This window comes from Pongo pygmaeus, chromosome 22 (genome assembly GCF_028885625.2).
Source record: "Pongo pygmaeus isolate AG05252 chromosome 22, NHGRI_mPonPyg2-v2.0_pri, whole genome shotgun sequence".
Lineage (NCBI taxonomy): Eukaryota > Metazoa > Chordata > Mammalia > Primates > Hominidae > Pongo > Pongo pygmaeus.
Window position 1 is genome coordinate 44,923,728 of NC_072395.2, and position 24,894 is coordinate 44,948,621.

Sequence of the window (24,894 nt, forward strand, 5' to 3'; positions counted from 1 at the left end):
AAGTCATCAGCTTAAAGCAAATATTGTTAATCTATAAAATTCCTATGACCATGGGTCAGCCACCTTGCTATCCTGTAAATGATAGGGTATTATCTTCCCAAACTCAATAAAGTTTTCAACCTATTTGGGAGTCAGTGACCTCCTTGACAATCCAATGAAAGTGTGAATTCTGCCCACATAACAAAAGACACCTATTCATATTTAATATGTAATAGCAAGAATGCCCAGGAAATCTGTGGATGCCATGTTGAGAACCCCGATCTACATGAATACATGAATCTTCCCTAAACTGAGGTTCTCCCCACCCCTCATCTCTTTGTCTCTTAAAATTCTCAGTAAGAAGGGAGGCACACCTAGGAAAATTATTTGATTGGAGTCAAAGTAATTAAGGCACAAATTTCCTTCCCTTTGGTACTTACAAACATCCATCTTAATTAAAGTGTTCATTATGAGGCCAGTGCTCGGGGCTGCCAGGAGACTGGATAAGATAGAAAACCCCTTAGGATTATGAGAGGTCACTGCTTATTGAACCTGGGATTCTCATTACTGAAGCGACCCTCTGCCTTGGGTAGCTTAAAGAAGATTCTCTCTGGCAGCAGACATGGGTTCTTTGAATTTTCTTTGAAGCCAGTTTTTACCATAAACTGTAGAGTTACCTTATTGCGTGTTATTCAACAAATGTTCTTTCCCTACAGTTCTACCTTGGGTAAGTAGGTTAACCAATTAAGAAATGTTCTGTGACAGTTAGTTTTATGTGTCAATCTGGTGAGACTCTAGTACCTAGTTATTTCATCAAACACGGATCTAGATGTTGCTGTGAACATATTTTGTAAATGTGGTTAACATCTACAATCAGGAGACTTTAAGTACAGGAGCTTATTCTCAATACTGTGAATGGCCCGCTCCCAATCAGTTGGAAGAGGCCTCATGAGGAAAGACTGACATTTCCCAGAGAAGAAATTCTGCCTCAAGACTAGAGGATCACACGCTTGCCTGAGTTTCTAGCCTGCTGGCCTAACCTACAGATTTTGGACTTGAAGGCCTCCATAATTGCAGAAGCTCAGTCCTTAAAATAAATCTCTTTAGATAGATGATAGATAGACAGACAGACCGAGAGAGAGAGAGACAGAGAGAGAGAGATCTGCATCTATCTCTACCTACCTACCTACCTACCTATCGATCTATATCTACCTAACATCTATCTGTACATATGTATCTCCCGTTTGTTCTGTTTCTCTGGAGAGCCTTAACTAATATGCATCCCAAAGAGCACAGTCATCTATGTGGATGACAATTGCTTTGTAATAAATAAAAGAGCTGTATGTTATCAAATGTCACTCGATTACCCATATCCCCTGCTCACAGCCCCTGGAAGGAGTGATGTGAAGTCAGAACGGTGAGCTGGGAGCAAGCAGTCAACTTGGTACTTCTCAGCTTGACTATGTATCAGTGTCACTGTAGTGGGTGTGGGAGGTATGGGGTAGGAAGAGTTTGTTAAAAATGCAGCCTCTCAGAGTTCTACCCTCCAAAGTTCTGAATCTACGGGTCCGGGTCCAGAAGTCTGCATCTTAACAATCCCCCTAGTGATTCTACTTCAGGCGGCCCTTTGGGAAATACAGCTTACAGGATGGCCCCCAAGCCTCCAGACCAGGCCCAAATCCAGTCTCCATTTTCCCATTAGGTCCTTCAAGTGCTGAAGCTAAGAGCAAGGGGGGCCAGTTTTGACCCCCTGGTTAGTGCCCTGGCCTGGCTGTGCCTCTTGAAGTCCAAACACTTCATGCCAGGAAAGGTACATGTGAGGCCTTCTAGCTCCCATGGTGTACTGACTAAGCTGATGGACTCTTTAACCAGACTGTGCAGCGTTCAAATCCCAGCTTGGTCTTTTAATGACTGTTTTTACAACTGCGTGTCACACTATTTCTTTCCTTCTGCAATTGTGGTATCATCTTCTGACTTGACATATGGTGGGCTTGCTCCACTTGCCAATCCAATAGCAGATTTGATTTTACCTCTTCCCACAATTTCAGGTTTAAACAGCAAAATATGAATGTGTTGGTCTGAATACCCTGGTGGCTTCACAGTTTGATACTATCTGCAGCCTCCTTTTATAGTACAATCCTCTTCGAGTCAGTACGATAGGAAGAAACTCAAGACGCACTGCAGGCACTGGTCCTACAACAACCCCCAGCTTTGAGGCTTTCCTTCCCTCCCGAAAAGCTTCTCTGGGTACACACAGAGTAGCTTTGTTCCTCCTCCAACAAAGAAAGCTGGCCCATCCCTGCCCAACCTCAAGGTACATTCCCATTAGCTGATGTGAACCTTGTTTGCCTGTGCTTGAGAATCAAGAAGAATGGGGCCGACCTTACAAGTGACTGGATCTTTATCGAAGTCTTTACCAGGAAGCCAGCAATCAGGATCCTATGAAGGTTACGGGGGCAGAGCAAGGAGGACAGCGGGGGTGGTGGTGCTCATAAAACTTAAAGATAAGGAAGCAGAGGCCTCTTGTTGTGTTTGTTCAGAGTATCTTCCACCCTCCACGGCCTTCCAGTAACTGATCTCCCCCACCTTCCGGCACTTGCCGACCTGCCCTCACCTCCTGGCTCTGGCCTCTTGCAGACACAGACCTGCAAAACATCTGCAAAAACAGTGCTGGGCTGCCCTGGCTGGTAACAGAGGACTCGCAGAGTCTATTTAGTTTTCGAGTTCTGATTTTATCTTGTTTATAAAATCCATACGGAGAGAGAAAGAAAAAGAGAGTAGGGGGAACAAATAACTTCAGGCTATCAAGAGTAGGTTGATAATCAAGAGTAGGTTGGCTTCTGGCAGATGTGGTGTCTCTTTTGGGCCTGGGGTTTGGCTTTGCCGATTCCATTGCTCACAGCTTCTCCTCCGGTCAGTCCAGCTGCTTATTTGAGCATTTTGCAGAAGAGGAAGTTTAAACTCAGAGCTGAACTCCAGGATTGAGGTTGCTATTAACCTTGTCATCTGAGCTTGTCCTCTCTCATCAACGGAAGAGAAGTTGGCTGTATCTAATCTGGACCAGGGCTCTGAAGACCCGATCCGGGTCTCTGGCACCTGCTGGCTGTGTGACTGTATTAGTACGTTTTCACACTACTGATAAAGAAAGGTTACCCAACACTGGGTAACTTATAAAGAAAAAGAGGTTTAATGGACTCACAGTCCCATGTGACTGGGGAGGCCTCACAGTCATGGTGGAAGGTGAAAGTCATGTCTTACATGGCAGCAGGCAAGAGAGAAGTTTGTGCAGGGGAAACTCCTATTTATAAAACCATCAGATCTTGTGAGACTTATTCATTACCACAAGAACAGCAGGGGAAAGACCCGCCCCCACGATTCAATTACCTCCCACTGGGTCCATCCCATGACACGTGGGAATTATGGGAACTACCATTCAAGATGAGATATGGGTGGAAACACAGCCAAACCATATCAGTGACCTTGGATGAGTCCAAGGCCAAGCTCTCTAAGTCTTGGTTTTTCATCTGGAAAATAGAGGTAATACCTCAAGAGTGTTTGTGAAGATCTGACACATAATGAGAGCTCAAAAGATGTTAGCTATTTGGTCTTACTCTTTGTCCCTTGTAATGACTTCATCTTGTAAGTGCCACATGTCCTTCCCTGGCATCACCTTCCCTAACTTATATGGCTGTTGGAGAATTAATTGCAACAAGGGTCACGAACACATCTTGTAAATGTGATTCAAACTGCACACTAATGCCCAGATCACCATAATTACCTCCCTAACCTTCATCTTGCTTTAGTTTATCTTTGCCTCCATATCTGGAATACCCTCCATTCTCCCCTTTTTTCTGCTTAAAAAATTCCTACTGAAGATCCAATCAAGTATCCCTCTCTCTAAGAAGCCCTCTCCAGCCTCCCCAGGCCTCTGGCTGTTTCCTTTACTGCATGCATAGAGTATATTTATAGTTTTCCATCCTGATTCCATCATTTGAATCCAAGTTCTTCTAAGGTCAGAAGCTAGACCATGTTCTTTCACAAATCCTGGGGTCTAGCAAAATACTTTACACAGAGTAAGGACCCGGTAAATAAATGGAAGGGTGGATGAATGGATGGGTGAATGGATGAAAAGATGATGAATGGACAGATGGACAGAAGGATGGGTGGATGGATGGATGGAAGGATGGATGGTTAAGTGGTTGAATGGGTGGGAGAATTTTGTAGACATGTCTCAAGAACCATCAATAGTTGATATCCAGGCTCTCAATGTCTCTACTGTGCTAAAATGATTCCCTTGTCTTCAGCTGACATTTATCAGTGACTGGTACAATGAGCATAGGAGGACTGATGGACTTCTAGCAAAAGGTTAATTCACTCAACTCCACATCTAAAATATGATCTTAGGAGATTTTGGCCTGCAGTTGGTCTTCTCCAGGGGAGTCAGCCTATGGCAGGTTGGATGCTTATCCCAGTTAGAATCACGGTGTCTGTCCAACTCTTCCAACTCCTATAGAAGAACTGCCATGGCAAACCCAACCAAATATGTCACAGCCTTTGTGATCAGGAAGGGTTTCTCGGCATCCTTTACAAATCTCTAAAGCTATGGAAGAAAATTACTACCTCTTGTTAAGATGGAGCGTGGTATTTAACAAAGATCGCTGGGTTGGAAACCAGGACATCTATGCTCTTGGCCTGGTTCTGCCACTAATTTGCTCTGGGATTTGGGGCCAGCCACTTCACCTCCCTAGACCTTAGCCTTTTTGTGAGAAAAATGGGGACTGTATGATTTCAAGGCCCTGTTCGGCTCTGCAAGGCATGATTTTATGTTCTGCAGGGCCGCAGGCTCTAAGATCCCAACTTAGCCCTGCATGATGAACTTCAGAGGCCCTTCCCTGCAATCCTCCTGCTTGGCCCTGCTGTCTGCCCACAGACCTCCCATGGAGAGGAGAACACAGCCCACGGTGGTTACCAGCACGGAGCTTGGCTCTGTCACCCACTAGCTCTGTGGCCTTCGGCAAGTTCCTTAACCTCTCTGTGCCTCAGTTTCCTGATGCATAAGACGAGATAACAAAGGAACCCACCTGCTAGGGCAGTTAGAGGATGAAAGGACAAAATGCACAGAAAGTGCTTATCACGGTGCCAAATGCAGAGGAAGTGCTGGAGAGATGGGAGTTATGACGATGGTGTTTATGACACAGACTGATGGCAGAAGCCACAGATTCTGGCCTCTCATCCATTGAGACCTCCCCCGAGAGCCGCCTCAATACCAGGACTCTTAGATCTGCAGGTCCTGGTTCTTAAAGGCACGTTCAGCCTCCACACTCCTGGTGTGTGCCCGGGCCAAGGAGAGGGAGCTCCAGCAGCTTGAATTAAACCATTGTCTGGATAAAGGGGGAGCCCACATGGAGCAGGGGCCGTTCCTAGCTCTCTGGGCTGCCTGAACGCCCCTTCTTCTATTTTCTCCCCTTGTTCTTGTGGCCCTGAGGCTGCTTTTATCTGAGCAGAGGGGCTCTGACCCCTGACGGGGAAAATGGCCGCCCTCCTCCCCGATGGCAATTATTCTGAACTGCATCAGAGCCAGAGCTCTGGGCCCAGGAGGGCTGCTTTAGCACAGGGTGGGCTTGGAGGAGGCGGCTGTTCCCCATCGGAACATTTTGAAAGTGGCTTTGTCTCCAACCAGCAACCCTTTGGCTGCCGGACTCCTGTGCACCTTCGAGCAACAAGGCAGCAAAGTGGTCCATCCACCCACAGAGGAAGAAAATGCGGCCTTCCCGCCGATGCTGAGAAAAGGAGCGCTCAGCGGGCCTTTCGGTCTGCGGGGGCTGCCGTGACAAAACACCACAGGCCGGGGGCTCACACGGCAGAAATGGGTCGTCTAAGTTCAGGAGGGTGGAAGTCTAAAATCAAGGTGTCGGCAGAGTTGGTTCCTCCTGAGGCTGAGAGGGGGAATCTGTCCCAGGCCTCTCATCTACCCTCTGGGGGTTTCCAGCAACCTTTGGCCTTCCTTGGTTTATAAATGCATCACCATGGTCTCTGGCTTCATCTTCACATGGATTTTCCTCCTGTGGGCCTGTCTGTGCTCAGATTTTCCCCTTTTATAAGGATACCAGTCATATTGGATTTAGCACCCACCTTACAGCAGTATGTATGACCTTGTCTTAATTAATTACATCTGCAATTACTCTATTTGCAAATAAGGTCACATTCTGAGGTACTAGGGGTTAGGACTTCAACATATGATTTTGGGCAGGTGGTGGGGGCAAAATTCAACCCATAGCATTTGGCATTTGGCCTTTCCTTAAAGAAGGAGCTTTTTTCGTTTTTTGAGATGGAGCCTGGTTCTGTCGCCCAGGCTGGAATGCAGTGGCGTGATCTTGGCTCACTGCAACCTCCGCCTCCTGGGTTCAAGCGATTCTCCTGCCTCAGCCTCCCGAGTAGCTGAGATCAGAGGCAGACACCACCACGTCCGGGTAATTTTTGTGTTTTTAGTAGAGATGGGTTTCACCATGTTGGTGAGGCTGGTCTTGAACTCCTGACCTCAAGTGATCAGCCCACCTCCGTCTCCCAAAGTGCTAGGATTACAGGCGTGAGCCACTGTGCCCTGCCTCAAGGAGGGGCAATATTGAGTCCACCTGTGTCTCTACGCTCATGAGAGGCAGTCAGCAGGTGTTTCCTAGGCCTCTGGGAAGAAGGGAGCCTGGAAGTTCAAGATGATCCATCCTCTATTGGCTGGCTACATCTCTGGCCCCCAGCTGGGGACTCTCCATGTGGAGTTTGCATATCTCTAGCAAGAGCAAACTGACTACTCCCCTTCTCCTTGGGCAGCTCTTTAATGCAGAGCGGCCTTCTATGTAACACTTTTTTTTTCTTTTTTTTTTCCTTTTTTTGAGACGGAGTCTCTGTCACCCAGGCTGGAGTGCGGAGGTGCCATCTCGGCTCACTGCAACCTCCACCTCCCAGGTTCAAGCAATTCTCCTGTCTCAGCCTCCTGAGTAGCTGGGATTACAGGCACCTGCCACCACACCCAGCTAATTTTTATATTTTTAGTAGAGACAAGGTTTCGCCATGTTGGCCAGGCTGGTCTTGAACTCCTGATCTCAGGTGATCTGCCCACCTTGGCCTCCCAAAGTGGTGGGATTACAGGTGTGAGTCACCAAGCCTGGCCACACTTTGATTTCTTACTTGAGCTCTCCAAAGTGAGACAGAGTTGAAGGAGAAAGAAAAAGGTGCTGTCAAGGTAGCTGAGACAGAAGCCAAGCAGCAAAAAAGTCAATATTCGCTTTGCAGTCATCTTATTCCACTAAATTTGTTTTAAACTAAGATATTGGTTTACAAGTTCTCTCCAGAAATGACAGACTATTTATTCTTCCATGGAAGGCAAGCTGTTTGAAAGGTTTTTTAAAAAGCAAGGATAAAAGAACAATCTAATGTGCCAGAATACAAGGCTAAAATGATTTTTTTTCCTAGAACAACAAAAGATCCCAATCTATTTATAGTGTATAGCTAATGGATATAAGGAAATCTTTTCAGGAAAATTAATGACAATGTGAAGAGTCATTCCTTCATTTGAAAACTGGGTTAGCTTCCTGAAGGTGGGGAGACAGGCTTTCACACTTTTGGTTCACTGAGAGCCAAGCTGGCTGGGACCACCAAAGCCGTCCCACCAACCCTTCTGATGAAGAGACTGTGGTCTCAGTGGCAACTGCCATTGATTGAGAGCCTCCCACCTTCCAGGTGTTTGACATGAGCTTGCTCATTTAGTTCAACAGCTCTGCCCAGAGGCTTCAGTGCCCCTACTTTGTGGGGGCAGGGCGTGAGAATGTCTCACTTTAGAAGCTGAGATTCTAATGTCTCACTTTAGAAGCTGAGATTCTAAGAACAACTCAGGTGCAGCAGACTCCCTGGGCCTTGCTCTGTGTATCCAGCTGTGTGTGCATCACAGACAGGACTTGAGGTGACTTCTCTCTCATCACGGGCTCCATGCTCCAGGCTGCTTGAGCTAAGCCCACTTCTATCCTGGAAAGCTTTGGGCTGGGAGCTGATAGTAGGAGACACAGGAGGAGGCAAAGAAGGGCAGACACGTGGGCTGCTCAGACCGTGATCACAGGCCACCAGGAGAGGGGCTTGGGGACAGTCCTTGTGAAACCTCCCTGCGAGGCCGGCGAGGCCCCAGGGGTGCATTGGGCTCCATGGTCCAAAGGAGGCGTGAGGGTCCCGTTGGGTCTCCAGCTCCCCAGCTCTAGTGTCTGTAGGCTGCTCCCTTCCAACGCTCCAGTGTCACCCTGTCTGGGAAACTCACAGCTCCTCAAGGTCCCCGGTCCCTCGCAAAGGGTCACATCCAGCCCTCCATGATCTCTTTCAGAGACAGCATTATGACCCATTCGTCTTTTCTCCCTGCCACGGGACGGTGGGCTTCTGCGGGCTTCCATACGTTCTCCACGATGCTGAGGGCCTGAGCCTGCTCCACAGCCTTGAATGTTTAAGGCATCCTCGCTTCCATCCCCCGTGTGGCGAGAAAGCAGTAAAGGAGAAGAGGGAAGGTCTGGAGCCCCACCGCCAAAGGAGGCACCTGCGCAGAGCACACAGCACCGGCTGGCACCTGACTCTTCTGTGGCAAGCGTGCGGCCCGCAACGGCAGCCCAAGGGCCCGGATTCGAGGCCGGTGTGGACTCAGGAGCTCGTGATCTTGGGCCAGTCGCTCCACCTCTCTGGGATTCTGCACTCTTCTCTTTGACAATGTGTGGGTGTTCCCCAGGCACCTTCAGGGCAGCAGAGAAAGCCAAGATGACAGATGATGGAGAATGACAGGAGGCATGGAATCGATGACTTTCTAACACACACACACAACACACACACACACACACACACACACACGGCACTGCCCGCAGCGCCTCATTATTCCCAGATAGGATCGGGGGAGGGAGCCAGCTGCTCTATTTCTCTTTTAATTAAATAATTAATTTGGACTCTGCCTTGTTCTAGAAATTATTAAAACCAGGCAGCCAAAAATCTCCAGTAACATCTTTTCTTCATTACCAAAGCAATTCACTTTCAATGTAGAAAATTTTAAAAATACAGATAATTTTTGAAAAAAAACCAACCCACTCATCATCTCTCCAAGTCTCCTGCACAGTGAAATATTGGATGCTTCTGCTGTTTATTCTTCTGGGCTTCTTTCCCGAGCCTCAATACACTTTAAGATATTTACTTAACAAACTTGGGATCTTACCTGGTTATTGTTTTCCAACTTTATGCTTTACCTAATTGAGTGGTAAATATCTTACAGTATCAATCAACATAACCATACATGCAAATTTGCAATTACAATTTTTAGTAGCTCCTAGTATTTTATTCTAGGACTGTGCCATACATTAATCATTTGTTTTTCATGTATTGGATTTTTCTAACTTTTCACTACTGAAAGTATTAACATTAGATTGAACATCCTTAAACAGAGTGTCAACAGACTTGAAGACAACAGTGAAAATATCATGATTTCTTAGTCACTTCATTCCCTTGTCTCATTCAGATGAAAAAAGAAAACAGCAAACCATAAAGAAAGTTCAACAAAATTCTGGTTTTTCTATGATGCCTACTCCAATCCATTTTTGAAATGTTGAAAATATAATTCTTTTAAAAAACTGATTCTCTCGTTTCGCAGCTATCTAAACATCCTTATCTCTTTGTGCTTTTAACAAACAAAAGGACATTGCTGGGTCAAAGGACATGCATGTTCATATGACTTTGGAGACATAGTGCCAAACTGTTTTCCAGAAACAACCTATCAGTTTATATTTCTTGAGGGTGAACTGACTTCTCCACACTCTCTTTGTCAACCCGGTAGGCAAAAAGTGTCTCCTCCTTGTTTCGTGTGCATTCTATTCACTAATGAGTTTGAATACTTTTTTTCATCCATTAATTGGCTATTTGTACTTACTGGAAGAATAGTTGGTTCTTATTCTATCCTATTTATTTATTTATTTATTTATTTATTTATTTATTGATGGAGTTTCGCTCCTGTTGCCCAGGGGAGTGCAGTGGCACAATCTTGACTCACTGCAGCCTCTACCTCCCAAGTTCAAGTGATTCTTCTGCCTCAGCCTCCTGAGTAGCTGGGATCACAGGTACCTGCCACCACGCCTGGCTAATTTTTTGTATTTTTAGTAGAGACGGGATTTTGTCATGTTGGCCAGGCTGGTCTCTAACTCCTGGCCACAAGTGATCTGCCCGCCTGGACCTCCCAAAGTACTGGGATTACAGGTGTGAGCTACTGTGCCCTCCTATTCATTTTTTTATAGGGCTGTCTTTTTCTTGTTGTCTGTCAGAATTCTCTTTATTTTAAGGATATTAAACCCTGTCTTTGTAATTTGTCACAGCTATTTTCCCAGATGTAATTTACCTTTTGTGTTTTTATTCATGTTTTCTAAAAATTTACGGGTAAAATAGTTTTTATAATCCTATTTCCCAATATGTTACTTTATTGATTTTTCCTTTGGTGTTATGCTTTAAAAGTTTTTCTTACTACAAGTTAACGTAAAATTTTACTTCTTTTTCCTCTCAGTACTCTTATGTTTTTAAAAAATATGTAAATCATATGCAAATTATTACCACATGTTATGAGGAGGGAATCTCACTTTTTTTTTCCAGTTAGCTAATTATTCCAAATCCATTTATCAAATGGTTCATTCTTCCTCACTTAATTGGAACAGCATCTTTAGCTCATCCTCATTACTTATACACGATCAGGGATGTAGCTGTGCTTTTTATACCTATCTGTTTCTAAGATAGTATCATTTTATTTACATTTTCTTTTAAAATATGTTTTAATATCTGGAAAAACAAATACCCCTCTTTATTCTTTTTATTTTTAAAAAACTAACCAGTTTCACGCATTCTGCCAAATTAACTTTAAAATCATTATCAAGTTCCAGAAATAATTTTACTGGGATAGAGACTGTAATTGTAATGAATATATATAGTTAGTTTGGGTTGAATAAACATGTTTACAATGTTCAACTTTCCCAATGCTATTGTGTCTACTTTATGAAGTAGATTTTTAAAAAATTAAAAAATTATTATTCAATAAAGTTTGTAGATCTCTGGTTCTAGATTCTGTACACTTTTTTTTAACCCCTTAATACCTTGTATTTTTGTGAGCAGAATCTTTTCTTTCTGTTTTCTTAACAGTCACACAAATATTTGCTTGTCTCTTATATTTCTCCTCCATTAGGACAGGGTCTATAGGCCATTTAAGATCATCTTTTTCCCCATTAATATCAAAACTAAGAGTTCTGATAGAAAGTTTTTTATAGACTCAAATTTGTCTGAAGCTTCTGGGAATTTGGGGAACACCCTCTCGGAATCTCTCAGTACCCCTAGATGTGACAGCAAAACACAGCTGTCCTGAACATCCTTCATTCATTTCCCGGTGCCGACAGTTGGCGCTCACTTCTCTTTGGTTTTTCCTTAAAGGAAGACCCAGACACCCCAGCCCCACTCTAGGATGTTCAGACTGAAAGCTCCCAGATGGTCTGTTTTACACTTCTGAGCATGTATCATGACTACCGAGGATTTTGTAACAATGGTCACAAAATTAGGACTCTATAAAATAAATACCTGATTTGGACCACCAGGAAACCAAACCCATTTGGCGGTTCTCAACCCTGACTGAATATTAGAATCACCTTTGAAAATTTTAAATACTACCAATGCCTTGGAGATGCTGTCAATCTGTCTGGGATTGGGCATCAGTACATTTCAACCCCTGGCCCCCTCCACTCCCTTGGAATTTGATTCTGATGTGCGGCCAGGGCTAAGACCCACTTCTTTAAATGGTGCCCAACTGATTCATCAAATGCTTATTTATATGCAACAGAAACAAATTATAGGTGATTTAAGCAATAAGGGGGTTTATTTAAATGATATTTAAATACATATCTTTGGCCTTTGGGAGAGCCGAAGAACTAGCCTTGATGTCTACATACCAGTACCAGTTCCGCACATCACACCATAGAACTGACACAGCGATGACACACTGCCTGCTGCTGGGCATACGCACCCAGAGACACAGCTGGGTTTTGGGAGCCATTCTAATGAAAAAATAAAAATCATAAACAGAAAAGTAGGCACCAAAGTAAATATTCATAATGAGAAAAAAATCCCAATTTAATATCATCAAAGTTAAATCTTTAGACCTCATCTAAACCAAATTACCTCCCAAATGCCCCATATAAGCATTACGAAATTTAGAAATATTACATAATATTTTAATTTTTTGCCTGACACCACTCTACAACGTATTTTTCTCCTGTTTCTTTCTTTCCCTTCCTTCCTTCCTTCCTTCCTTCCTTCCTTCCTTCCTTCCTTCCTTTCTCTTTTCTGAGATGGAGCCTCACTCTGTCTCCTAGGCTAGAGTGCAGTGGTGCAATCTTGGGTCACTGCAACCTCCGCCTCCCGGGTTCAAGCGATTCTCCTGTCTCAGCCTGCGAAGTAGCTGGGACTACAGGCACACGCCACCACGCCCAGCTAATTTTTGTATTTTTAGTAGAGGCAGGGTTTCACCGTACTGGTCAGGCTGGTCTCAAACTCCTGACCTCAGGTGATCCACCTACCTCAGCCTCCCAAAGTACTGGGATTACAGACGTGAGCCACTGAGCCCGGCCTCAATGTATTTTTCAATTTCGCTTTTGGCTGTGTCTTAGTCAGTTTCGGCTACTATAACAAAATGTCATAGACGAGGTGGATAAAACAACAGACATTTACTTCTCCCAATTCTGGAGGCTGGGAGTCGAAATTAGGGTATCAGCTTGGTCAAGCTTTGGCCCTCATGACCTTGTCTACACCAAGTTACTTCTCGAATGCCCACTTACAAATATAGTCACAACAGGGGGTTAGGGCTTTGATATATAAATTTTGGGAGGAGAAACCTTCAGTCAATAATAGGCTATGTAAGAATATGCTTATAAAATGTAATTTTATAATATTTTCTGTAGAAAGAATAGATAATTTGGTCTTTCTTTTAGCAAGGTTGATCCAAATTTCTTTTTTAAGTAATCTTTTTGTTTTGTTTTGTTTTTGAGACAGAGTCTCACTCTGTCGCCCAGGCTGGAGTGCAGTGGCGCGATCTTGGCTCACTACAAGCTCCACCTCCCAGGTTCATGCCATTCTCCTGCCTCAGCCTCCTGAGTAGCTGGGACTACAGGCGCCTTGGCTAATTTTTTTGTATTTTTAGTAGAGATGGGGTTTCACCGTGTTAGCCAGGAAAGTAATCTTTTTAATATAGAATAGTTTTATACTTACAGAAAGTTGTGAAGATAGTACAAAGAGTTCTTTCATATTTCTTACCCAGTTTCCTCTGTTGCATATTGGTTACAATGAATGAACCAATATTGATAAATTATTATTAACTAAATTCCATATTTTATTTACATTTCCTTAGATGTTTTCTCATCTCTTTTTCTGTCCCAGGATCTCATTCAACATAACATACTACATTTAATCATCCTGTCTCCTTAGTCTCCTCCAGACTGTGGCAGTTTCTCAGACTTTTTGTGTTTTTGGTAACCTTGACCGTTCTGAGGAGTGCTGGTTAGGTATTTTGTAGAACATCCCTCCATTTGGGTTTGTCTGACATTTTTCTCATGGTTAGACTGGGGTTATGGCCTTTGGGAGGAAGGCCATAAAGGCGAAGTGCCATTTTCTTCCCATCGTATCATATGCTGTCACTGACAATGTCAATCTTGATCATCTGTCTGAGATCCAAATTTGTTTTACATTAATTATGATTTAGAAAAGTCTCCTCTAACTTCATACCCACTATGGGCATTGTCATGTAAAGTTATAGGATTGTCGTTAAATTTGGAACAAACTCTATCAAGTTTCATCTGCAATCTGAGGGTCTAGAAGGGTTTCCCACAGACTAGCTTCTAGCTCTATGCATTTTGGATATTGTTTCCCCTCCATTCCCCACATAATTCCACAGCCTGGTACTCAGGACATATTTATATTGCAACTCAATTTCTGTCCCAGAACCTTCATATCATGAAGTTTGTTAATTTGGCACAGTGGACAGTAGACATTTCCTGGCAGCCATTCGGACCCCAGGGAGGCTAGCAAAGACTGTAGAAGTAATTAGGAACCACATAAAAATGAGGCCACACCGAACTCAAATGAAATGTATCCTAATGCATCTTCCCCTTAGTTTGTCCCCAAAAATGCCAGAGCCACTCCAACACCACATGGCATGAAAGGAAGTGTGACAAATGGTACATCGGAGTGGATGGAGACAATGATCAGCCTTAACAAATTACAGTTCAAATATCTTGCTTTTGCAGCTTTTATAAAAACATGTGAACACATTTCTGGAATACCCTCCTAGGCCTTGGAAGAGGCTTGTTATAGTAAGGCACCTCCAAATTTAAGTCATTAGATTAACCGTTAATCTGGCTCTGCAAATGCCTTAGTGTATGCTGCAGACCCCCTTGACCCTGAACCCAAGACGCTGCAGCTTAAAACACTAGCACTGCTGTCTCTGGAAATCAGATATGGCTGCTGCTGCCCTAGAGAAGATTCTTCACTATGTCTGCTTCGGTTTGTCACCACCTTTCAATTCAAAGTCTGGGGAGGGTGTTTTGCATTGGTTGAGCCTAAATCTTATGCCTTCGCCCTAGCTGCGGGGGAGGCTGGGAATGTATCTGTTAATTTGAGCTTATGGAGTGAAGACAAGTTCTGCCTTCTAGTGTGGCAGCCCTCAAATCAAAGCAGAAAGTTTATTGTTTGTAGTTGCATTAAAAAAAAAAAGCATGAAATGATATAAAAGGAACTGATGAAAGTAGTTACCTGTGGGGGAGGGTAGTGGGAGGAGATTAGGAGCCAGACTTCTTAACGTGAGCATTTTCCTATCATTTTGAGTTTTAAAACATGTGCATATATTATCTAGTCAAAAATTAAAAATTTTAAGGGTGATATAATCATATTAACAAATGTCACAAATCTAAGTAACTTCTCTCTTTAATAAACATTCTGAGCAAGGATTAAAAACATTATACTACTAAGTGCGCTGCTATGCTTCCATCTGTGTTATTTAATGCCACCAAATCTATCAGGCCAATTTGCTTTCCTCTTTTCTTTGCCTATTTTGGCATCCTCCCAAATGGCTCATTTTCACAACATCCCCATGAATTGGCAGTGATTAGCCTTACTGGTAGGGGGAGAAATGGTATGGATTTCCCATACAATGCAAAATAACGTGACTCACTTTCTTGTCGGGAGATTTCAGAACAGTTCCTCACACACAAAGGAGGCTTTTCAGAACCAAACACTGCATTAGGTGCTGAGCTAAAGTGAAGCCAGTGAAGATTTGCTCATTGTCCAGAGATGAATCCTTAGGGTTTGTGAAGTTCTGGGGAAGGAGGCAGGGGAGATCACCATCCAAGGAGTGGAGTGGAAGATTTCATAAAGTGCTTCTGGAGCAATCGTTGTCTATCAGAAAGACCAAAGATTCCTCTTTGAGAAGAGAAAGCCCTTGATGGGGAAGATAAAGAAAGGACCCAGCTAGAAGTGATGTTCAAAATATTTAACCACTTGTATGGGATGGACCTGACCAATCAGAACCTGACAGGTTTGAAAGCTTCAGAGAAGTTTAGAATCCCTGGTGACCAAGAGAAAGTGATCAGGAATAGGGCCAAGAAAGCTGGAAACACACTTTATACGAAAGTCATGGTTGGAGTCTGTTCTGGTTAGGAGGTAGAGAGACAACTGGATCCTAAGTACTAATTCACTATTTATTACAGAGGTTGTGTTGGCTACAGTCTCTGCTGAAGTCTTCCTCCCTCTCTCCCTCCCTCCTTCTCTCTCTCTCTCTTTCTTTCTTTCCTTCTTTTCTTTCTTTCCTTCCTTCCTTCTTTTCTTTTCTTTTCTTTTTTTTTTTTTTGACAGGGTCTCCCAGGCTGGAGTGCAGTGGTGCAGTCTTGGCTCACTGCAACCTCCACCTCCCAGGTTCAAGCGATTCTCCTGCTTCAGCCCCCCAAGTAACCGGGATTACAGGTGTAAGCTACAGTGCCCAGATAATTTTTTGTATTTTTAGTAGAGATGGGGTTTTGCCATGTGGCCAGGCTGGTCTCAAACTCCTGGCCTCAAGTGATCCACCTGCCTTGGCTTCCCAAAGTGCTGGGATTAAAGGCTTGAGCCACCACACCCAGACCTGAAGTCTTTCTAGAAGGATTCTCCACCTTATTTTTGTCCTAGAGACACTCAATACTCAGTAATCTCATCCTGATCCAATATGGCCTACCCTGAGGAATGGAGGAAGAGCTTGGTTCTGGATTGGACTCTTCTGGCAAGGCAGGCATGACAGCAGACCTTGCTATTCATGAGCTTATGAATAATCTTGAGGAAACTTGAGCTCACCTGTGGTCACTCCTTCCCACCCCAAGGAGAAGAGAAGCTTGTCCTCTTGGAGGCAGTTGGGAGCCTACAGCCTACTCCCACACCCAGGCCTCTGTGGCTGTCCAAAGTCCACGTGTCCCCAAGACCATTCTCACTTGGGGAGGACATTGGCACATTAGGGGTGTCAGTCATTCTAGATATAACTGTCTTCTCTATGACCGGGTCAAGCTATATATAGCTTAGAAATTTTCAGGTGCTCAATTAGTAATCACAACCAATGTGATTCAAGCATCTATCTGCTTGGATTTTTAAAAAAAGTGTTTTCAGTCATCCCAGTCCTGGATATTTTAAGCAGAAGGACCCATCCAAGCATCATAGGATAAGCACCCAAATCAGAACAAGCTCCTGGTATCTCAGCCCTAGGTGCAGCTCCTTTCTCATTACTGCCCATCTTCCCTGACCAGACTTTGAGCCTTTATCCCCTGTAATGATCCTGAGATTACCCCTTGGATACAAGGACAGTTTCATTTCGGTCTGATATTCTGCCACAGATTTGATCCTCTGGTCTGCCCTGGGACTAGATCTCCCTGATCAAGAAGGACTCTTGTGCAGTAAATAATTCACCTTGTCCAAAAGAGGTTTGACTTTTGCCCTCAGCACATGGGAGGTAACTTCTAAGCCCTTGAAATGTTTCTGCGGCAGGAGAATGGTGTGAACCCAGGAAGCGGAGCTTGCAGTGAGCCGAGATCACGCCACTGCACTTCAGCCTATACGATAGAGCCAGACTCCGTCTCAAAAAAAAAAAAAGAATGCCTTTGTTTATATGGTTATATGGGGGGCTTGGGATAGCCCAAAGGGTCTATGTTATCAATGTGATTTATGGTGGGGATTTTGAACCACACAGTATCAACCTGACCTCTGGAAGTGCTGGTGACCAAGGTCAGCCCAGCAGATGGTCAATCATGTCTACATGAACAAGTCCCAATAAAAACTGTGCACACCAAGACTCTGGTGAGTTTTTCCTGGTTAATAATACTCTGCATGATGTCAAATGTTGTATCTGAGAGGTCTCTGCACGAATCATGTTTAATGACTTCTAAAATCTGACCTATATGCCTCTTCCCTTGGAGGATTTTAATCTGTATCCTTTCATGGTAATAAAGCATAATCATGAATATAATGACTTTTCTGAGTTCTGTCCATCTTGCTAGCAAATTATTGAATCTGAGATGGTCCTGGGGACCTTCAATTTGTTGTTGGTGTCAGAAGTGAGGAGGATCTTGTAGACACCCGAACTTTGCAACCTTCAAAGTAGAACCCCAGTATCAACTCACCTGGCCGGAACTCCCATGAAAAGCGATTAGCAATCTTCATCCCAGAACCTGGGGACATTCTGTTTTTCCTCCTTTTTTGGTCAACCGGTCTCTTCTCAGCCACTGCACACTAGAACAGTCTGATCTTCTAGTTTCCCTTTGGAGCCTTTCCTACCTCAACCCCAAACCAGGTTAAACCCTCCCACTTTCTGTTCATCCTCTTCTAGAGATATCTCCCTTTTCTGTATCATTACCTTCTCTTATCAGGCACATACCCCAGGTTCATACCTGCCCAAATGAGGTCCTCCTTCTGTCAGTCAACTCCTGAATTATCAAAGCTCACCACATCTTCTGAGCTGGTATTTCCATATCATATCAGTCTGCTGAAAATAAATTCCAATATACAGACACAAGAAGATCCAGTTAAAAGAGCCCAGGAAATTCTCTATTTATTACAGAATGACAAGTAGAGGTCTTGATGTAAATGCAGAAAAGCAGGAGGCCCTGGAATCTCACAGAAAGAAATAACATGAGAATTGGGAAGGACAGTTCTGCAGCTTTCATAAGACAAATCCATCAGACACAAGAGAGAAAATTAGATTTCCTATTCTGCTTTTTCAATAGTGATCCAATTAATTCTTGAGCTAAATACCATCTACAATAGTATCATGTTTCTTTAAATCCCAGATTAAATGTTGGGGAAGTACAATAAAAACACAGTAATTTGGATCCATTGGTAAAGAGCTTGATATGAGTTAATAAAAGTTAGAATTGCAGAATATAGTGGAAGAAACACAATAAAATTACTTCCAAATATTTACGTAGATTTTTAAAAAACAAGTAACCAAGTAGAAGCCTTATGGGTCAATTGTAATAAGTAGACAGTTTTCATGTGCCAGTTCACATTATTTTAATCCAATCAGTGCTACTCAAGTGCTTTAATAATGTGAAAAATAGTTTCCATTCTTAATCAGATCAAATATTTTCCTTCCAAGGCATCTGAGATTGTGTTTAGTAAATTTGTATAAATAGTAATTCTCATCTCTCATTAAGGCAAATTTGAGGGAGGAGGTGGGATGGGAGGAAGGCCTAAGTTAGTGAGGAATTACTTGATTAGAATGAGTTGGCATATTACAGATCTATAAAATCGAGAGGGCTTGTTTTTCGTGGAGAAAAGTAGATTCATACTAACAAATGTGTGGTCCAAGAAAGTACTATTAATACTTCATTTCATTTATTTATGTATTCATTCACACATTGATTTGTTCAGCAAACATTTCTTTAAGACTTATTTCAGGCCCCATATTTGGTTTTGGTGATCAAAGATATGCAAAACACTGTTTCTGCCCTCAAGGCATTTGCAGTCCACTAGGACTCTTCAAATGACAACAATTCCATGTGGCAAATAACTCCTGGTGGGTTCTCAGAGATCACGGAGTGAAGGACACTCCCCTTCTTCCTGAGTGTAGAGTTCAATATTTCCCAGCCTCCTCTGAGGTTACATGTGGCCACATGACTCACTTCTCCCAATGGCATGTAGAGAGAAGTCATGTCTACCTCTGCTGGGTCTAGGCTTAGGAGATGGGCATACCTCCTGCCTCTTTTCCCCTTGTAACTGGGGCAGAATAGTCCAACATTGACCATAGATGAGGACAATGCCATTGGGTCTAGAAGATGATGGAGCAAAGACTTGACAACCTGGAAGAAATTGAGTCCCTGCCCACAAGCCTGGCACTCTTGAATGGGCAGATGGAACAGAACTGCCCACAAACCTGGCCCACTCACTTGAGAACTGTTACTTGAGGGGGAGGAGAAACAGCTATAATTTTAAAACCACTTTATGATGGGGTATTTTTATTCATTTTTATTATGAAAATGTTCACACATATAGAAAAGCTAAAAAAATTGTACAATAGACATTTATATATCCACAGCTTGAATTATACCATTAAAATTTTACTGCACTTTCCTTTTTAAAATTATAGACCTACCTATTTTTCCACCCATCTATTCACTCATCAGTCCTTCTTAATTTCTGAACAAAATTCAAAGTATATTACAGACCTCTCTACATTTCAACCTATATACTTATATACAACGAAATGCATAAATCTTAAGTGTGTAGTTGTTAAGCTTTGACAAATATTACACCCACATAACCCAAACCACTATCAAGATCAAGATCATTCAATTGCCCCAGAAGTTCTATTAGGGTATTTCTGTTACAGCAGCTTAGCTTTACCTTAAATCATATACAGAGTCATAATATTAATAATAGTTAGAAGAGCTGAACATCTTTTATGTGTCAGGGATTATATAATGCATATTTTATTTTTCACAATAAAGTCATGGTGTAGGCATGATTAGCTCTGTCATATTGATAAGAAAAATGAGGTTTAAGAAATTGCCCATGTTCACTCAGCTAGTAAGTGGCAGAGATGAGCTCTGCGTCTAGATCCCACTGATTATAACACCTGGCATCTTTCCACTACTCTCTTTGACTGACTCTGCCTGAGGGCTTCAGGGGGAGCTTAGCTGCACAAAGGAAGAATATTTAAGCTACATCTTGAGCCTCAACCCTGGAAGATTGAGCTGAATCCACTTATCAGAAGGACAAAGCAGGGAAGGGCCTTCCATGCAGAAGAAACATCACATTCAAAGCAAAGAAGGATGAGATTGTAGCATTTGAACAATAGCTGATGTCTCCATCTGCTCAGAGCTTAAAGTAATAATGCAGGGGCAGCAGAAAATGAGAGTTAAAAACTGACCAAGATACTAATGCTTTGCTAAGTGGATTGGATTTGATCCTACAGGCAGTGAAGAGCCACCAAAAGGATTTAAGCAGGGAAGTGACGTAATTAGATTTGCATTTTACAATGCAACTTAGAATGCTGTTGATGCAGAAAAATGGTATCAGAAAGAGACAGGGGCTAAGGAAACCAATGATGAAATAGGTGAAGTAGTCCTTCGGCTTCAAGATCCAAATAGAGCAGTTACTATGGAGACCATGAGCACAAGCTGGAAGACAGGTCAGCTGGTGATTCCCACTTCCAGGACAAGCTTCCATTTTTTCTGTATGTGCTCTAGTTAAGAAATCTTTAAAGGCCAGGTGCGGTGGCTCACGCCTGTAATCCCAGCACTTTGGGAGGCCAAGGCAGGTGGATCATGAGGTCAGGAGATCCAGACCAGCCTGGCCAATACGGTGAAACCCCGCCTCTATTAAAAATACAAAAATTATCCGGGTGTGGTGGCATGCACCTGTAGTCCCAGCTACTCAGGAGGCTGAGGCAGGAGAATCACTTGAACCCAGGAGATGGAGGCTGTAGTGAGCTGAGACTCTGCCACTGCACTCCAGCCTGGGCGACAGAGTAAGATTCCATCTCAAAAAAAAAAAAAGAAAAGAAATCTTTTCCATTTATTGTGTGGTGGGGACTGCTATTGCCTCCCACAATATCTTTCACTCCCTTCTATAGTAATAAAAGTTTCAGCTTGATCAATCCAGCCAAAAACTAAGTTATCCAGCCTCTCTTGAGGCTAAATATGACTAATTGTACGGCCAGGTTCAAGCCCACTGGGATGTGAGCAGAAACAGTGTGTGCAATTTCTAGGGTGTTCCTATAAAAGGAAAGGGGTATGCGCTGCATTCCTTCCTCTTCCCTCTCTCCTGGGTTGGAATGTGGAGGTGGTGGAGAGTCATCTTTGGTCATTTGAAGAAGAAGCCTGTACAGATGGTAAAGCAACAAGATGATAAGAGCCTGGGTCCACATAGAGTTCACCTGCGACCCTGGGCCTCCTGCCAGGACTTTTTCAAAGGGAAGAAACCTTTATCTCATTTAAGCCATTGTATTATGGAAAAATTTTGTTATAGAAGTCCAATGTGTAGCAATAAAATTCTTCAGAGTAGTAAAGGAGATGGAATCTCTCATGCAGGTTCTGACCTGGATGGCTCCCTAAGTGTAAGACATGGTGGGAGACTTTGTGGCAAGAATAGCTATCCTGGGACTTAGAAAGATCGGGATTTGTACACCAGCATGCCACTGGCTAAATGGCCTCGAGCATATTATTTTACCTCTCTGGACCTGTGAGTTTTTTTCTTGTTGCTGTTTCTTTGTTTCCTTCTATAGAATGGGGAAAATGGTAGTGCTATTATAAAGAGTCGAGATGGTATTTACAAAAGTCTGCACCTTAGTCCCTGGCACATGGTGGGCCTCCATAGTGGCAGCCATTGTCATTATGAATAACTCTGGGTGAAGTTGGCAGGGGCAGCTAGCTCACTAGGGAGGGGCATCCCAGGAACTTGAGCATATAGATGCACTTCTCTCTCCAATCTGCATCATACTTGCTCTTTGATTTTTCAACGCTTTTTTTTTTTTTCAACAGAGTCTCCCTCTGTCACCAGGCTGGAGTGCAGTGGCACGATCTTGGGTCACTGTGACCTCCACCTCCCAGGTTCAGGTGATTCTCCTGCCTCAGCCTCCTGAGTAGCTGGGACTACAGGCACGCACCACCACGCCCAGCTTATTTTTGTATTTTTAGTGAAGATGGCGTTTCACGATGTTGGCCAGGATGGTCTTGATCTCTTGACCTTGTGATCCACCCGCCTCGGCCTCCCAAAGTGCCGGGATTATAGGTGTGAGCCACTGCATCTGGTCTCAATGCTTTTATTTCTTTTTGCCATCTCCATAAGAGAGTAGGATTTGTACTCCTCTCTTGAGTCTCACGTTTTAATTGCAGTCTTGTTCCTAGCAAGATAGGCAATCTTGGACAAGATCAATGAGGTTTGTGATCATCTGAACATTCAGGAGTTCTGTGAGACCAATAGCCCTGGTTTGGAGTTCTTCAGTTTGGAAACTGAGCTGCTTCCTCAGTCAGATTTATTGCACATGTCAAGAAGCAATTGACTCCATACCAGCTTCTTTTCACCCTTGTAAGGGCCATGGTTCAAACTGATGAGACTGTTCTTATCGATCCTGCAACCCTGACTAATTGGGGGAAACTTCTTGACTCATAAGCTACAAGGAAGAAAAAGGGAAACAAAGTTTTCCAGGAGGCCAATGGGTGAATGTCTTTTCCTTCTGGGAAGTGTTGCTCTGTATTCCTGCTCTAGAAAAAATCACCTTGTTAAGTAAGAGTTCTTCCTCTCTTTAACTTTCTGTAAACAGACCTTAGACCAGTGAATTTCATGCTCACAGTATATCAGAGTCACCTGGAAAGCTTTTAAGAAAACTCAGATCCCTGCACCCTATTGGCCAAGAAATTGAGACTCAATTGATCTGTGGAGGGGCTCAGGAAATGGTATTTTGAGAGAAGGACTCAAGTCAGTTTTTATAGAGAGTATTTTAGATAGAGTGCTTGGGCTTGATCCTTGGTTAACAGTTTTTATGGTGATTGGCACTCAAACAACATTTCTGATGGACAGAATGGGACTCCCATGCCTTGCCCTGGCATCTGGAAAGCTCAGAGCTCCTGCTCCACCAGTGCTGCTGCTGCACCTCCACCTACACCCCCACTTCACTTGTGTGGAGGGATTTTCAACCTATTTTAGAAGCAGAGGCTTATTAATGTGAAGGCCACTGAATAGCCGTGAAGTCAGAGTTTCCATCCAGATGAACATCTAAAAATTTTCAACCTGAGATTATTTTCCTGACCACAAGAAGAAGGAAGACATAATTTTTATGGTTGACTTGAGAGAGGCAGACTGCCTGCCCCACCCTCTCCTCTCCTTCCAAACTGATCTTTGTTTTTGGTGTCATTTGGCTCTTGGTGGGAGGAGGGGGGAGGAAACTCTTTCCCAGGTGAGAATATAAGCATCCCATCTCTTGCGAGGAGCAAGTGCATTTTGGAAGAAGAGCCCTCCTTCCCTTCCAGGGAAGACTGTGGGAATGTGAGCCCCTATGTTTTTTTTTTTTTTTTTGTAATTCCTGTGGTCTTTGATTTATTCTCCGATTCTAATAGACAACCAACGACTCTGGAATTGGCCGCAAAATCAACTGTGGGAGAGGAGATGAGAGCTTTTGTGTAGAGAGGTAGAAGTGGAAGAGGCCAGAAGGAAGGGAGTTGAAGAGATTCCAAACACATGGCCGCTCCAAAGCTGCAGGGCACTGTCCTAGTGTCCACTCGCCACTCTGCAGCAAGGAGCATGGTCAGCTGACTGCTCCAGCTGCGTGGGATGTGAATGGTCCATCACCTGCCCATGCCCTCGCTCTGGGCTCACACTCTTCTGTCACCTCCCTACAAGTGGGCTCTTCACTGAGCACCATTCTTGTGGCCAAAAACCCCCAAGAGGGGAGGCAATGCCTGACCAGGATCTCCCAGCTCCATGACGGGGTCACCTTCTTCAAAGCCCCCAGCTCTCATTCCAAGAAAACTGTAAGATTGAAGATAGTCAGAATACCTGGTATCCAGGTTCCCTAGGGCTGCCGTGGCAAAGGTACCACAACCTGGGGGGCTTAGACCAACAGAAGTCTACTGCCTCCTGGTTCTGGAGGCCAGAAAGCCAAAATCAAGTTGTCAGGAGGGCCATGGACTCTCTGAAACCTGTAGGGGAAGGGTCCTTCCCTGCCTCTTGCAGCTTTTGGTAGCTCCAGATATTGTTTGGCTTGCAGCAGCCTCACCGTAATCTCTGTCTCCATCCTTACGTGGCTTTCTCCCTGCACCTCTGTGTCTTTAAAAAAAAAAAAAAACAGTCATATTGGATGAGGAGCCCACTCTGCTCCAGGATGATTTCACCTTAACTAATTGCATTTGCAGTGACCCAATTTCCAAATAAGATCACATTCTAAGATATTGAGGGTTAGGGCTTCAAATACCATTTTTTGGCAGGGAGGATGTAGTAGTCTGTTTTCACGCTGCTGATAAAGACGTACTTGGGACTGAACAATTTACAAAAGTAAGAGGTTTAATGGATTTACAGTTCCATGTGGCTGGGTAAGCCTCACCACCATGGTGGGAGGCAAGGAGGAGCAAGCAATGTCTCACATGGATGGCAGCAGGCAAAGAGAGAGAGCTCGTGCACGGAAACTAGCCCTTATAAAGCCATCAGATTTCATGAGACTTATTCACTACCATGAGAACAGCATGGGAAAGATCTGCCCCATGATTCAATTACCTCCCACCAGGTCCCTCCCACAACATGTGGGAATTCAAGATGAGATTTGGGTGGGGACACAGCCAAACCATGTCAGAGGGAGGCACAATTTAACCCAGAACACTTGGG

General features: G+C 43.7%; 1 protein-coding gene across 1 annotated transcript in view; it reads right to left on the minus strand.

Moving 5' to 3' along the window:
• Positions 1–23,592: 23,592 nt before the first annotated feature.
• MIS18A (MIS18 kinetochore protein A) overlaps positions 23,593–24,894 on the minus strand; it is a 186,775-nt gene continuing 185,473 nt past the window's right edge. The window contains exon 7 of the transcript XR_010125265.1: positions 23,593–24,342. The gene's annotated coding sequence lies outside the window, so the exon portion shown is untranslated. The remainder of the gene's footprint in view (positions 24,343–24,894) is intronic.